This window comes from Salmo salar, chromosome ssa18, assembly GCF_905237065.1.
Source record: "Salmo salar chromosome ssa18, Ssal_v3.1, whole genome shotgun sequence".
Lineage (NCBI taxonomy): Eukaryota > Metazoa > Chordata > Actinopteri > Salmoniformes > Salmonidae > Salmo > Salmo salar.
The window spans coordinates 35,980,185-35,993,776 of NC_059459.1; positions in this window are offsets into that span (position 1 = coordinate 35,980,185).

A 13,592-nucleotide genomic window follows, 5' to 3' on the forward strand; every position below is an offset into this window, starting at 1 on the left:
GAGCAGGCCAGGACTAGCAGGCCCACGGAAAACAACACAGCCTAATTAACCAGCAGGAACCCAAGGCAAGGCGTATCGCTGGAGCTGATGTAACCCCTGCCCCTCTCCTCTCCTCTCCTCTCCTCTCCTCTCCTCTCCTCTCCTCTCCCTCTCCTCTCCTCTCCTCTCCTCTCCTCTCCTCTCCTCTCCTCTCCTCTCCTCTCCTCTCCTCTCCTCTCCTCTCCTCTCCTCTCCTCTCCTCTCCTCTCCTCTCCTCTTGTGTCATCTTACAGGTTAGGTGTGGGTCAGGAGGAGATTAAAACCAACATGTTTTATTTTATAAACTGTTTCATTTCTACCCTTAGTATGTGTGTGCATCGGGTGGTGGGTTGACACTGATGTACATTACATTTTGGTTGGTGCTTTGTGTACTGTATAGATGCCTTTGAGTCGGAACCCCTGGCCTTCTAAAACGTCAATAAGGAATCTGCATTATGCATTACTGACATGATTACATGACTAATGGTTATTCTCAGGAAGAGGGTACAAGGCTACGTTCAGAGCAGGAGGGGAGGGAGTGGGTTTGAACCTACTAGAACAGAGGGAAGCAATCAGACCAGGGGAGACTGTAATTATAGACAGCTGCAGGGGCCTGAGAAAGCCTGCTTTACCCAGCCCTATAAACACTTTCACCTGGAATAGAGCTACGTTACCAACTTCTAAACACTTTGACCTGCAGAGGTACGTTACCAGCACTATAAACACATTTACATTAAATAGCTACGTTACCTAGCCTTATACACACTTTCTCCTGGTATAGAGCTACGTTACCTAGCACTATAAACACTTTGACATCAAAGAGAGCTGCATTACCTATCCTTATAAACACTTTGCCATTAAGTAGAGCTGCATTACCTATCCGTATAAACACTTTGACAGAAAATAGAGCTATGTTACCCAAACATAAACACGTTCACCGGGAGAGTTTCCCTGAATTGTTATGACAGACTCGGATCCCAGCCTACTGCAGCTAATTGTATGAAGAATATCTTGCTGAACGGCCCTAGAGACTGCACCCTATTCCCTTTATAGTGCACTACTTTTGAGCAGGGCCCATAGGGAATAGAGTGCCATTTGGGACTGACTTTCTCAACATGAACCCTCGCCCAATGAAGAATAGAGCGAATAAAGAAAGCTGACTGCACAGTTCAAGTGTTTATCCCAAGCAGTTTGAGATTTCACTGAATACCAACTAAACTTAAAAGTATGTTTAGGGCAGGGTAGAGGGTTTAAACGAGGGAGGACTATACATAAGGCATGATAACAACTAAATTAATGGATGTCTGATCAAATATTTATCTGATAAACCTCCAGATTTGGAATGGCAACATGGAAATTCTCCAAACTCCAAATAGTCTGTTTGTGTCTTGGTTCGCTTGGCTGATCTGCATAGCGACTGAACAATAGAAGATAGGAGATATTCTGTGTTCTTTCTGTTCCTCCTCACAGCACAGCGTTCTTTGTGCCTCAGAACACGGACAGCTCTACATAATGTCAAAAGTACCTCTCTGACCATTGAGGTAGATATAGATGTTATTTGTTCTTTCCTCCCAGTAGATCATGCTTTATGTCTCTCTGAACAACTATTGAGGTACAGTAGGCTTGCTCTATGCTCTTCTGCACAGGGTTCTTCCATTACCTGTACAGGTCCATACATGAGCCTGGTTTCACTGCTTACCTTTACTTTCTTTCCTCTGTTGGACATGCCCTACTGAGTGGCTAATCAAGCTCAGGCAACTTGTAATTTGTGTGTGTGTGTGTGTGTGTGTGATGCTATCTTAGTGTAATAACCTGCATCAATTACTTTTTTATGTTGCTTGGTTTAAACCTAACTAAGTTGTCGTCAAAGTGTCAAAACAAGTAGGCTAAACTTGAATCCCTAAGGTTTCTTACTTTCCCATTTACAGAGACTAAATTACCTGATAAGATTTTGTTGAACTAAATGTTTGCATTCAGAGGTTGCTCCCGGGAAGCATCGCTCTGTGGAGCGTGTTCTGTGTTGTTTCTGGGAGACACTCTGTGGAGCTTGTTCTGTGTTGTTTCCGGGAGACACTGCTCTGTGGAGCTTGTTCTGTGTTGTTTCCGGGAGACATTGCTCTGTGGAGCGTGTTCTGTGTTGTTTCCGGGAGACACTGCTCTGTGGAGCGTGTTCTGTGTTGTTTCCGGGAGACACTGCTCTGTGGAGCGTGTTCTGTGTGGTTTCCGGGAGACACTGCTCTGTGGAGCGTGTTCTGTGTTGTTTCCAGGAGACATTGCTCTGTGGAGCTTGTTCTGTGTTGTTTCCAGGAGACACTGCTCTGTGGAGCGTGTTCTGTGTTGTTTCCGGGAGACACTGCTCTGTGGAGCGTGTTCTGTGTTGTTTCCAGGAGACATTGCTCTGTGGAGCGTGTTCTGTGTTGTTTCCGGGAGACACTGCTCTGTGGAGCGTGTTCTGTGTTGTTTCCAGGAGACACTGCTCTGTGGAGCGTGTTCTGTGTTGTTTCCGGGAGACACTGCTCTGTGGAGCGTGTTCTGTGTTGTTTCCGGGAGACATTGCTCTGTGGAGCTTGTTCTGTGTTGTTTCCGGGAGACATTGCTCTGTGGAGCGTGTTCTGTGTTGTTTCCGGGAGACACTGCTCTGTGGAGCGTGTTCTGTGTTGTTTCTGGGAGACACTGCTCTGTGGAGCGTGTTCTGTGTTGTTTCCAGGAGACATTGCTCTGTGGAGCTTGTTCTGTGTTGTTTCCAGGAGACACTGCTCTGTGGAACGTGTTCAGTGTGGAGAGCAAGCCCACCTCAGTAGCGTGTCACTGTAGACCTATTTAGTCGTTTAGTAAGTAAGAGTATATTCAATTTATTCATGATGCAAGCCACAGGACTGGAGCTCAGTGGGGGAAGCGATCGGAGCATGAAATGAAAACACCCCTCAACCATTCCTCACTCTACTGCATCTCTCAATTAGCAGATTACACTGTCTGCTACCCTGTGAGTTTCTATCAGCAGACAGTGTGTAAGAACAAACCCAGTCCAAAGCAAAGGCTTCATGTACCTATTTGTTTTGTTGAGATGGCACTGATGATCAGATTCCATATCTTTGAATTTCCTCTGTGTGATGTAACCTCCTCCCCCCCTTTAATTTAAACATACCTGTAAAACATGTTTCAATGGGCTTGAGGCCGCTGTTCCAAAGCCTACTCCACCTGCTGCCAGTGAATTACCCCACGTCTTCTGTCACACAACACTGGATTCCCAAAAGACAGTTTTAGGAAAGAAGCAGCTCGATACCGTCCAGGAATGTCTTAACCCTGAGATCTAAGCCGCGTCCCAAATGCCACCCGATACCCTATATAGTGCCCATAGGGATCACCAAAGGGCTCTGGTCAAAAGTAGTGCACTATATAGGGAATAGGGTGCCATTTGGGAGACACCCATAGCCGAGCCTTAGAAAAGCCTCTTTCCTTATCATTTATTAACCCTGATGGGCTGACTGGTGTGGATGTTTGGCACTATAAACGGACGATTCCGGGTGTTGGTCCGTTTCGTAACAGCCTACCTAAGAAGCTGGGCGTACGGCATGTACACTCGGTCCTCATCTGAAATGCAAGGCCACTCCATTCCTGTGATGTTTAATACATGAAGCTCAGCCATTTTCAGTCTGATGAGCAAATCTTGGGTATTAAAGACAAGGTCCTGGCCCAGTCAGGCAGGTTTGTTGTTATGGTGTCAGGGTCATATTAAAGCTACTTGTTATGACAGACTTAGCTTTTTTTTGTTGTCCTATATCCTTAGTTACACACCCTACTACTGTGACCATGTTATCATTTATTTGATTTATTTCAAGTTTATTTGGACGGGGACGTTGTACAACAAAAACATACGTTTCAGAACACTGAGAATTTATTATTTTGAACCAGCTTTAGCTAACAGCTCATTTATATTTGTAGTATTACGACTACCCACTAAAGAGGCTGAAAGAGGAGTGTTATGAATGATCTGTTATGTAGTGATGAAAAACGGATGAATAGGTTTTGTGCTGACCAAGTTCCCATGTCTTCCTGTAAGCTAAAATCTTTTCCCCCATAAATAGACCTCTGAATGTGTACACAATTTAGAGCCATCAACTTCTGTCTTTATGTAGTTTTCATATACATGCCATCACTGGTCTGGTAATGTTAGCAGAGTGTGAACAGACACAACAGACTTCACAGTGTCACATTGTTTATTAACATGGACCAGCTGTGTGTGTCTGTTTATTAACATGGACCAGCTGTGTGTGTCTGTTTATTAACATGGACCAGCATTTGTGTGTCTATTTATTAACATGGACCAGCTGTGTGTGTCTGTTTATTAACATGGACCAGCTGTGTGTGTCTGTTTATTAACATGGACCAGCTGTGTGTGTCTGTTTATTAACATGGACCAGCTGTGTGTGTCTGTTTATTAACATGGACCAGCTGTGTGTGTCTGTTTATTAACATGGACCAGCTGTGTGTGTCTGTTTATTAACATGGTTCAGCTGTGTGTGTCTGTTTATTAACATGGACCAGCTGTGTGTGTCTGTTTATTAACATGGACCAGCTGTGTGTGTCTGTTTATTAACATGGACCAGCTGTGTGTGTCTGTTTATTAACATGGACCAGCTGTGTGTGTCTGTTTATTAACATGGACCAGCTGTGTGTGTCTGTTTATTAACATGGACCAGCTGTGTGTGTCTGTTTATTAACATGGACCAGCTGTGTGTGTCTGTTTATTAACATGGACCAGCTGTGTGTGTCTGTTTATTAACATGGACCAGCTGTGTGTGTCTGTTTATTAACATGGACCAGCTGTGTGTGTCTGTTTATTAACATGGACCAGCTGTGTGTGTCTGTTTATTAACATGGACCAGCTGTGTGTGTCTGTTTATTAACATGGACCAGCTGTGTGTGTCTGTTTATTAACATGGACCAGCTGTGTGTGTCTGTTTATTAACATGGACCAGCTGTGTGTGTCTGTTTATTAACATGGACCAGCTGTGTGTGTCTGTTTATTAACATGGACCAGCTGTGTGTGTCTGTTTATTAACATGGACCAGCTGTGTGTGTCTGTTTATTAACACGGACCAGCTGTGTGTGTCTGTTTATTAACATGGACCAGCTGTGTGTGTCTGTTTATTAACATGGACCAGCTGTGTGTGTCTGTTTATTAACATGGACCAGCTGTGTGTGTCTGTTTATTAACATGGACCAGCTGTGTGTGTCTGTTTATTAACACGGACCAGCTGTGTGTGTCTGTTTATTAACACGGACCAGCTGTGTGTGTCTGTTTATTAACATGGACCAGCTGTGTGTGTCCGTTTATAACGTCAACAAGTTGTGTGTTTTTCCTCCTGTGGTTTTTACAAAGCTGCTGAAAGACATTTATCTGTGAGTGATGTCACAATGTGTAGTGAACTACTGTTGAAGACCAAAAGACTGAATAATTAAATGAAGGCTCCACTTTACTGGAATTATTTAAAGTACCGTAATTGCAGATGTATGGGGCTTCTCCTTGACCTAGTGGAGTGTGTGTGTGTGTGTGTGTGTGTGTGTGTGTGTGTGTGTGTGTGTGTGTGTGTGTGTGTGTGTGTGTGTGTGTGTGTGTGTGGACAGAGTGAATGGGGCCCTATGGGGAGCGATCAACGACTAGCGAGGTGGTATAATGTTACCTTCCACAAACCAAAATATCTCCTTAACGACGACCAAATTGGTGAAAGGCATTGACCTGAATCAAGCCCAAACACAGACCAAACACAGGACAATATTATTTCTTTAGAGGCGGTAGACTGAGAGAGACAGAGACCCCCCCCCCCCCCTCCAGCTAGCAGCTAAATTGTCCCCACATTACCGCAGCCGGTTGAATTGACACCCTTGTTGAAGGGAAACATGGGGAGATGTAAGGGTGAAATATCAAAGGAACTGCCTGTCTCCAGCTGCATTCTGAAGCTGGCTTTTTAAAGTGTTTTTCATTTGTCACCATTTTGTTTCTGGACGATGAGAACCTGATTGTATGTGGTCAATGCACCCTTTTCATGTAGTTGTCTGGAGTGATGTTTAAGAATGTTTTAGGCATCAGTGACGGGAAAATATTGTCCAATGGCACAGGACTAAAAGTTTTTTTTTAAAAAGCCTCACAATTTATTTGACCTGATATCATACTTTGAATCAATATAAATATAATCAATAAAAATAAAAAACGTGCACCACTTGGGGTCCAGAGGCCCAAGTTTGTGAAACACTGAGCTATAGTGTGTCAGGTGTCAGGTGTCTCAGAGAGAGAGAGATGGTGGTTTTGATAGGAAGCTTAAACAGCCATAGCAGAAAGAAGCTTAGAAGCCTAATGCTAGCCTAGTTCAGTAAAATGTCAGAGAAGATAGTCTGACTGGATCATGTTTCTGACAGGGACAAACTTCCACAGGGATTCATTTGTCATCAGCTGCAATAACAAGTATCGGTCGGTATGAAGTATGAAGACTGTACTCTCTATCCCCTCTCTCTCTCCATCTATCAGTGAGGTGTGTGTGTGTACTCCTAAGTGTGTGTGTGTGTTGTGTACTAAGCCACTTCTGCTGCTACATGCATACCAAAACAGCCTCAGGCTATTTAGCTAATGCTAACAACACGCCAACTCACACGTCACTACAGTACGGTCGACGTCTCTACAAACCACCTCTAAAAATCACACAGCCACAAACCTGGAAAAAGTCAACAAGCTGTTAGGTTAAAACCTAGTCCACAAACCAACGTATCTGTCAGTCATGATTAAGACATATTTGTGTTCTAATCAGTACAGTCTTGTAGTTGTTTTTTCTAAAGCCAAAGCCATCACATTCAACCTAAACTCTTGGCAGGAAGAAGCCCAGTTATTAGTAACTTTGTTGAAACACAACAGGGGAAAGTCCAGAGGTCACTGTGGTTTTCATCTCATCTTAAAAAAAGTGTTTATTAAATACCAGGATTATTGACAGCCAGGGTTTTTATTCGATCATTGGTTTTCATCTCATCTTAAAAGATCTCCATCCAGAATATCATTGACAACAGAAGTGCTATTTCTTGTTGTCTTTAAAACCATGTTTTTTTATTTTTATTTCTATTTATTGTAGTTGTATTTACGACAACATTCAACTAGACCACAGTGTGTTGCACATTCAGTTACACTGAGATCAAATAACGGTTAAATAAAGAAACATCCAGATGTATCACAGCAATATTAACACAGGACCTCTTCTTCTTGTGGTCGTCCTTAAATGTTTAAAGCTGCCGATAGATGTGGTTTCCATCCTCCTCAGAGATCATGATGTTATCTGGGAGATGTTCTACTGCTGAAGAGATCATTGCGGTGATAATGTCTACGTATGCACTGCATGAAAACCCAGCTCTATCCTACATAATGAATACATGGATATTCCCTGATGGGGTTCATAATATATTCTCCCCTGACACTTCTTGTGTATGTTGTGTTGTGTATGCTCAAAGGAAATCTAATTTGTTCCCAATTGATGAATATACCGTAAATTAAACAGAACAATTTACATTATTTAATTACTGTAAAGATTAATTACTTTGTATTTTCAATTCCCTGTTGCGGAAACAAAAGACAGCACATTAAATCATCTTTGACAAAATGTCTAACTTTGTTAATCGTATCTCCAACCGTATAATATTCCAGGTACTGTTATCATAGTTCTAGTTTTTATAGACCGGATTATGGGGATCCAATCGTTTTTTCAAGTGACCGACCCTAATCATTTTGTATCATACTCATTTTAATAATATGAATAGAAAATGGTCATTGTTATTACCAGAAGTACTGCTGTCATTGTAAAAAGCAACATATCGAGGACCTTCCCTCCCCCTCCCTCCCTGTTTAAAGCAGCAGGTTGTGTTTCAGCTTGATGGACCACTAATCAGCAAATCAATTAGGCTCTGACCCAGAAACACAGAGAATTAACATCTCTCTACGTCTCTCCTTTCTCTTTATCCATCAGTCCTTCAGCCTCCCCCTCTCCCTCTCTCACCCCCTGGCGTTAGAGCCAATACCTCAATCAATCCTCTAGGGGTGTCTGGTTGGAGAATGCCTTAATAGCCCGAGAACATCATGGAACACGATTCCACGTGATTCCATGTTCTACAACCACATATCCCCATAGTCAAGAGTCCTAATTATTCACTAACCAGTAGATATGGTGATTGAACACAGTATACATCCTCCTAACTACCATGGTATAGAGTCTATAACACAGCCCTAACTACCATGGTATAGAGTGTATTACACAGCCCTAACTACCATGGTATAGAGTGTATAACACAGCCCGAATTACCATGGTATAGAGTGTATAACACAGCCCTAACTACCATGGTATAGAGTGTATAACACAGCCCTAATTACCATGGTATAGAGTGTATAACACAGCCCTAACTACCATGGTATTGTCGTGTCTTTGGGGTACCATTAAACTGAAGACATGTTTATCAATTAACTCCCTGTAATTATTATCACGCGATTAAACTGATTAATCGTTTAATTGTAATTAACTAGGAGATCGGGGCACCAAGGAAAATATTCAGATTACAAAGCTATAATTTTCCTAATATAACTTTCCTATATTATAACATTATATATTATATTCTATTATAGTATAGGCCGATTATCTTCTGGTTTAAATGGTGTATTTTACCTCGCGTCCAGTCTCATTCCAAACGTCATAAATTGTTGTATCTGCACGTGTACCAAGTCTTTACTAAAATCATCCATACATCAATTGTCTTAAAATCATTTATTTACTAAACTAATTAATTCACAGAAAGTATACAAACAGTAATTATCGTCACAAAGAATTGGTAATGTGCCCTAGTGGTCTAAAACAGGCATGTCTGGTGTCTTGTAGAACAATGGGTCATAAAATGTTCAGCTGAGGAGGTACACAGAGTTCATCAATATTAACAATTGACAATTGAACGCTCACTCATTCGGGAACAATTGCAATCAATATATATTTACGCTCAGTGTGTCGTCGGGATCCTTGTTGGAGCGTCGTTCTGATGGAGAGTTTTGTCCGCGTCTCTCTCTCTCTCTCTCTCTCTCTCTCTCTCTCGGTTAGAATGGATCTTTCAAAGCAACATTCATTAATGTCGTTATAGAATGGATGTTTCGTTGGTCTTCGCGTTCAATTATATAATTTACTTAGCTGCAGACTAATAATTAATATCAAAGACTTGTTCTTATTCTGTCGGTATGAATAGTCTAAAAGTTAACCACGTGGTATAGTTCACTTTCAGTAGAGTACTTGGATGGTCAAACCTATTGGCCAACTCGCAATGGAGTGGAGGCCGGGTCTGAAAAAAGTAGATCAGGGTATAGTTTTATAGTGAACATGTCACATGACACCTGGTCCTGTCTGTGTCCCTGGGGGCGTGCCGATGACTGAGTTAAGCTTGGTACAGAAATATAATTCTATCACATTAACATCAGTACATAGCATCTCAATGTATTACAAATAGCTTTATCCTTATTAATACATTCTGTACAACCATGTGGATTCAAGTCTCAAGGCTGAGGCTATTATATAAACCATTTTATGGTAATATGGCTATATTGTCTCTTCTGAGTATCACAAAATTGTACCAAGCGGACCAGTTCGTAGCTGGATTCTTCACCAATCTTCCATACCTTCTCCAGAACACAAATGTCATTTGATTCCCCAATTCTGTGAGTTGGAAGAATTTCCTGTGTCTCTCTATGGGACCCCTCTGTGTCTCAACTGGGCCATGTGGTTGTAAGATTCTCCTCTGGAATTTTACAACCCTTTCACACAGGGCCTGGGTGGGGGGAGGTAGGTTGGGGGATGGTGCAAGGGGGGAGGGGGTCAACTGTCCTCCCTGTACTCAAAGTGGCCAACGTCATGACAGTATAGAGTGTATAACACAGCCCTAACTACCATGGTATAGAGTGTATAACACAGCCCTAACTACCATGGTATAGAGTGTATAACACAGCCCTAACTACCATGGTATAGAGTCTATAACACAGCCCTAACTACCATGGTATAGAGTGTATAACACAGCCCTAACTACCATGGTATAGTGTGTATAACACAGCCCTAACTACCATGGTATAGAGTGTATAACACAGCCCTAACTACCATGGTATAGAATGTATAACACAGCCCTAACTACCATGGTATAGAGTGTATAACACAGCCCTAACTACCATGGTATAGAGTGTATTTAACAGCACTAACTACCATGGTATAGAGTGTATAACACAGCCCTAACTACCATGGTATAGAGTGTATTTAACAGCCCTAACTACCATGGTATAGAGTGTATAACACAGCCCTAACTACCATGGTATAGAGTGTATAACACAGCCCTAACTACCATGGTATAGAGTGTATAACACAGCCCTAACTACCATGGTATAGAGTGTATAACACAGCCCTAACTACCATGGTATAGAGTGTATTTAACAGCACTAACTACCATGGTATAGAGTGTATAACACAGCCCTAACTACCATGGTATAGAGTGTATAACACAGCCCTAACTACCATGGTATAGAGTATATAACACAGCCCTAACTACCATGGTATAGAGTGTATAACACAGCCCTAACTACCATGGTATAGAGTGTATAACACAGCCCTAACTACCATGGTATAGAGTGTATAACACAGCCCTAACTACCATGGTATAGAGTGTATAACACAGCCCTAACTACCATGGTATAGAGTGTATAACACAGCCCTAACTACCATGGTATAGTGTGTATAACACAGCCCTAACTACCATGGTATAGAGTGTATAACACAGCCCTAACTACCATGGTATAGAGTGTATTAACACAGCCCTAACTACCATGGTATAGAGTGTATAACACAGCCCTAACTACCATGGTATAGAGTGTATTAACACAGCCCTAACTACCATGGTATAGAATGTATAACACAGCACTAACTACCATGGTATAGAGTGTATTAACACAGCCCTAACTACCATGGTATAGAGTGTATAACACAGCCCTAACTACCATGGTATAGAGTGTATAACACAGCCCTAACTACCATGGTATAGAATGTATAACACAGCCCTAACTACCATGGTATAGAGTGTATAACACAGCCCTAACTACCATGGTATAGAGTGTATAACACAGCCCTAACTACCATGGTATAGAGTGTATAACACAGCCCTAACTACCATGGTATAGAGTGTATAACACAGCCCTAACTACCATGGTATAGAGTGTATTTAACAGCCCTAACTACCATGGTATAGAGTGTATTTAACAGCCCTAACTACCATGGTATAGAGTGTATAACACAGCCCTAACTACCATGGTATAGAGTGTATAACACAGCCCTAACTACCATGGTATAGAGTGTATTTAACAGCCCTAACTACCATGGTATAGAGTGTATAACACAGCCCTAACTACCATGGTATAGAGTGTATTTAACAGCCCTAACTACCATGGTATAGAGTGTATAACACAGCCCTAACTACCATGGTATAGAGTGTATAACACAGCCCTAACTACCATGGTATAGAGTGTATTTAACAGCCCTAACTACCATGGTATAGAGTGTATAACACAGCCCTAACTACCATGGTATAGAGTGTATAACACAGCCCTAACTACCATGGTATAGAGTGTATAACACAGCCCTAACTACCATGGTATAGAGTGTATAACACAGCCCTAACTACCATGGTATAGAGTGTATAACACAGCCCTAACTACCATGGTATAGAGTGTATAACACAGCCCTAACTACCATGGTATAGAGTGTATAACACAGCCCTAACTACCATGGTATAGTGTGTATAACACAGCCCTAACTACCATGGTATAGAGTGTATAACACAGCCCTAACTACCATGGTATAGAATGTATAACACAGCCCTAACTACCATGGTATAGAGTTTATTTAACAGCCCTAACTACCATGGTATAGAGTGTATAACACAGCCCTAACTACCATGGTATAGAATGTATAACACAGCCCTAACTACCATGGTATAGAATGTATAACACAGCCCTAACTACCATGGTATAGAGTGTATAACACAGCCCTAACTACCATGGTATAGAGTGTATAACACAGCCCTAACTACCATGGTATAGAGTGTATAACACAGCCCTAACTACCATGGTATAGAGTGTATAACACAGCCCTAACTACCATGGTATAGAGTGTATAACACAGCCCTAACTACCATGGTATAGAGTGTATTTAACAGCCCTAACTACCATGGTATAGAGTGTATTTAACAGCCCTAACTACCATGGTATAGAGTGTATAACACAGCCCTAACTACCATGGTATAGAGTGTATAACACAGCCCTAACTACCATGGTATAGAGTGTATTTAACAGCCCTAACTACCATGGTATAGAGTGTATTTAACAGCCCTAACTACCATGGTATAGAGTGTATTTAACAGCCCTAACTACCATGGTATAGAGTGTATTTAACAGCCCTAACTACCATGGTATAGAGTGTATAACACAGCCCTAACTACCATGGTATAGAGTGTATAACACAGCCCTAACTACCATGGTATAGAGTGTATAACACAGCCCTAACTACCATGGTATAGAGTGTATAACACAGCCCTAACTACCATGGTATAGAGTGTATAACACAGCCCTAACTACCATGGTATAGAATGTATAACACAGCCCTAACTACTATGGTATAGAGTGTATAACACAGCCCTAACTACCATGGTATAGAGTGTATTTAACAGCCCTAACTACCATGGTATAGAGTGTATAACACAGCCCTAACTACCATGGTATAGAGTGTATTTAACAGCCCTAACTACCATGGTATAGAGTGTATAACACAGCCCTAACTACCATGGTATAGAGTGTATTTAACAGCCCTAACTACCATGGTATAGAGTGTATAACACAGCCCTAACTACCATGGTATAGAGTGTATAACACAGCCCTAACTACCATGGTATAGAGTGTATAACACAGCCCTAACTACCATGGTATAGAGTGTATAACACAGCCCTAACTACCATGGTATAGAGTGTATAACACAGCCCTAACTACCATGGTATAGAGTGTTTAACACAGCCCTAACTACCATGGTATAGAGTGTATTTAACAGCCCTAACTACCATGGTATAGAGTGTATAACACAGCCCTAAATACCATGGTATAGAGTGTATAACACAGCCCTAACTACCATGGTATAGTGTGCATTTAACAGCACTAACTACCATGGTATAGAGTGTATAACACAGCACTAACTACCATGGTATAGTGTGTATTTAACAGTACTAACTACCATGGTATAGAGTGTATTTAACAGCACTAACTACCATGGTATAGACTGTATTTAACAGCCCTAACTACCATGGTATAGAGTGTATTTAACAGTACTAACTACCATGGTATAGAGTGTATTTAACAGCACTAACTACCATGGTATAGAGTGTATAACACAGCCCTAACTACCATGGTATAGTGTGTATTTAACAGCACTAACTACCATGGTATAGAGTGTATAACACAGCTACTACTTATATGTGTATAACAC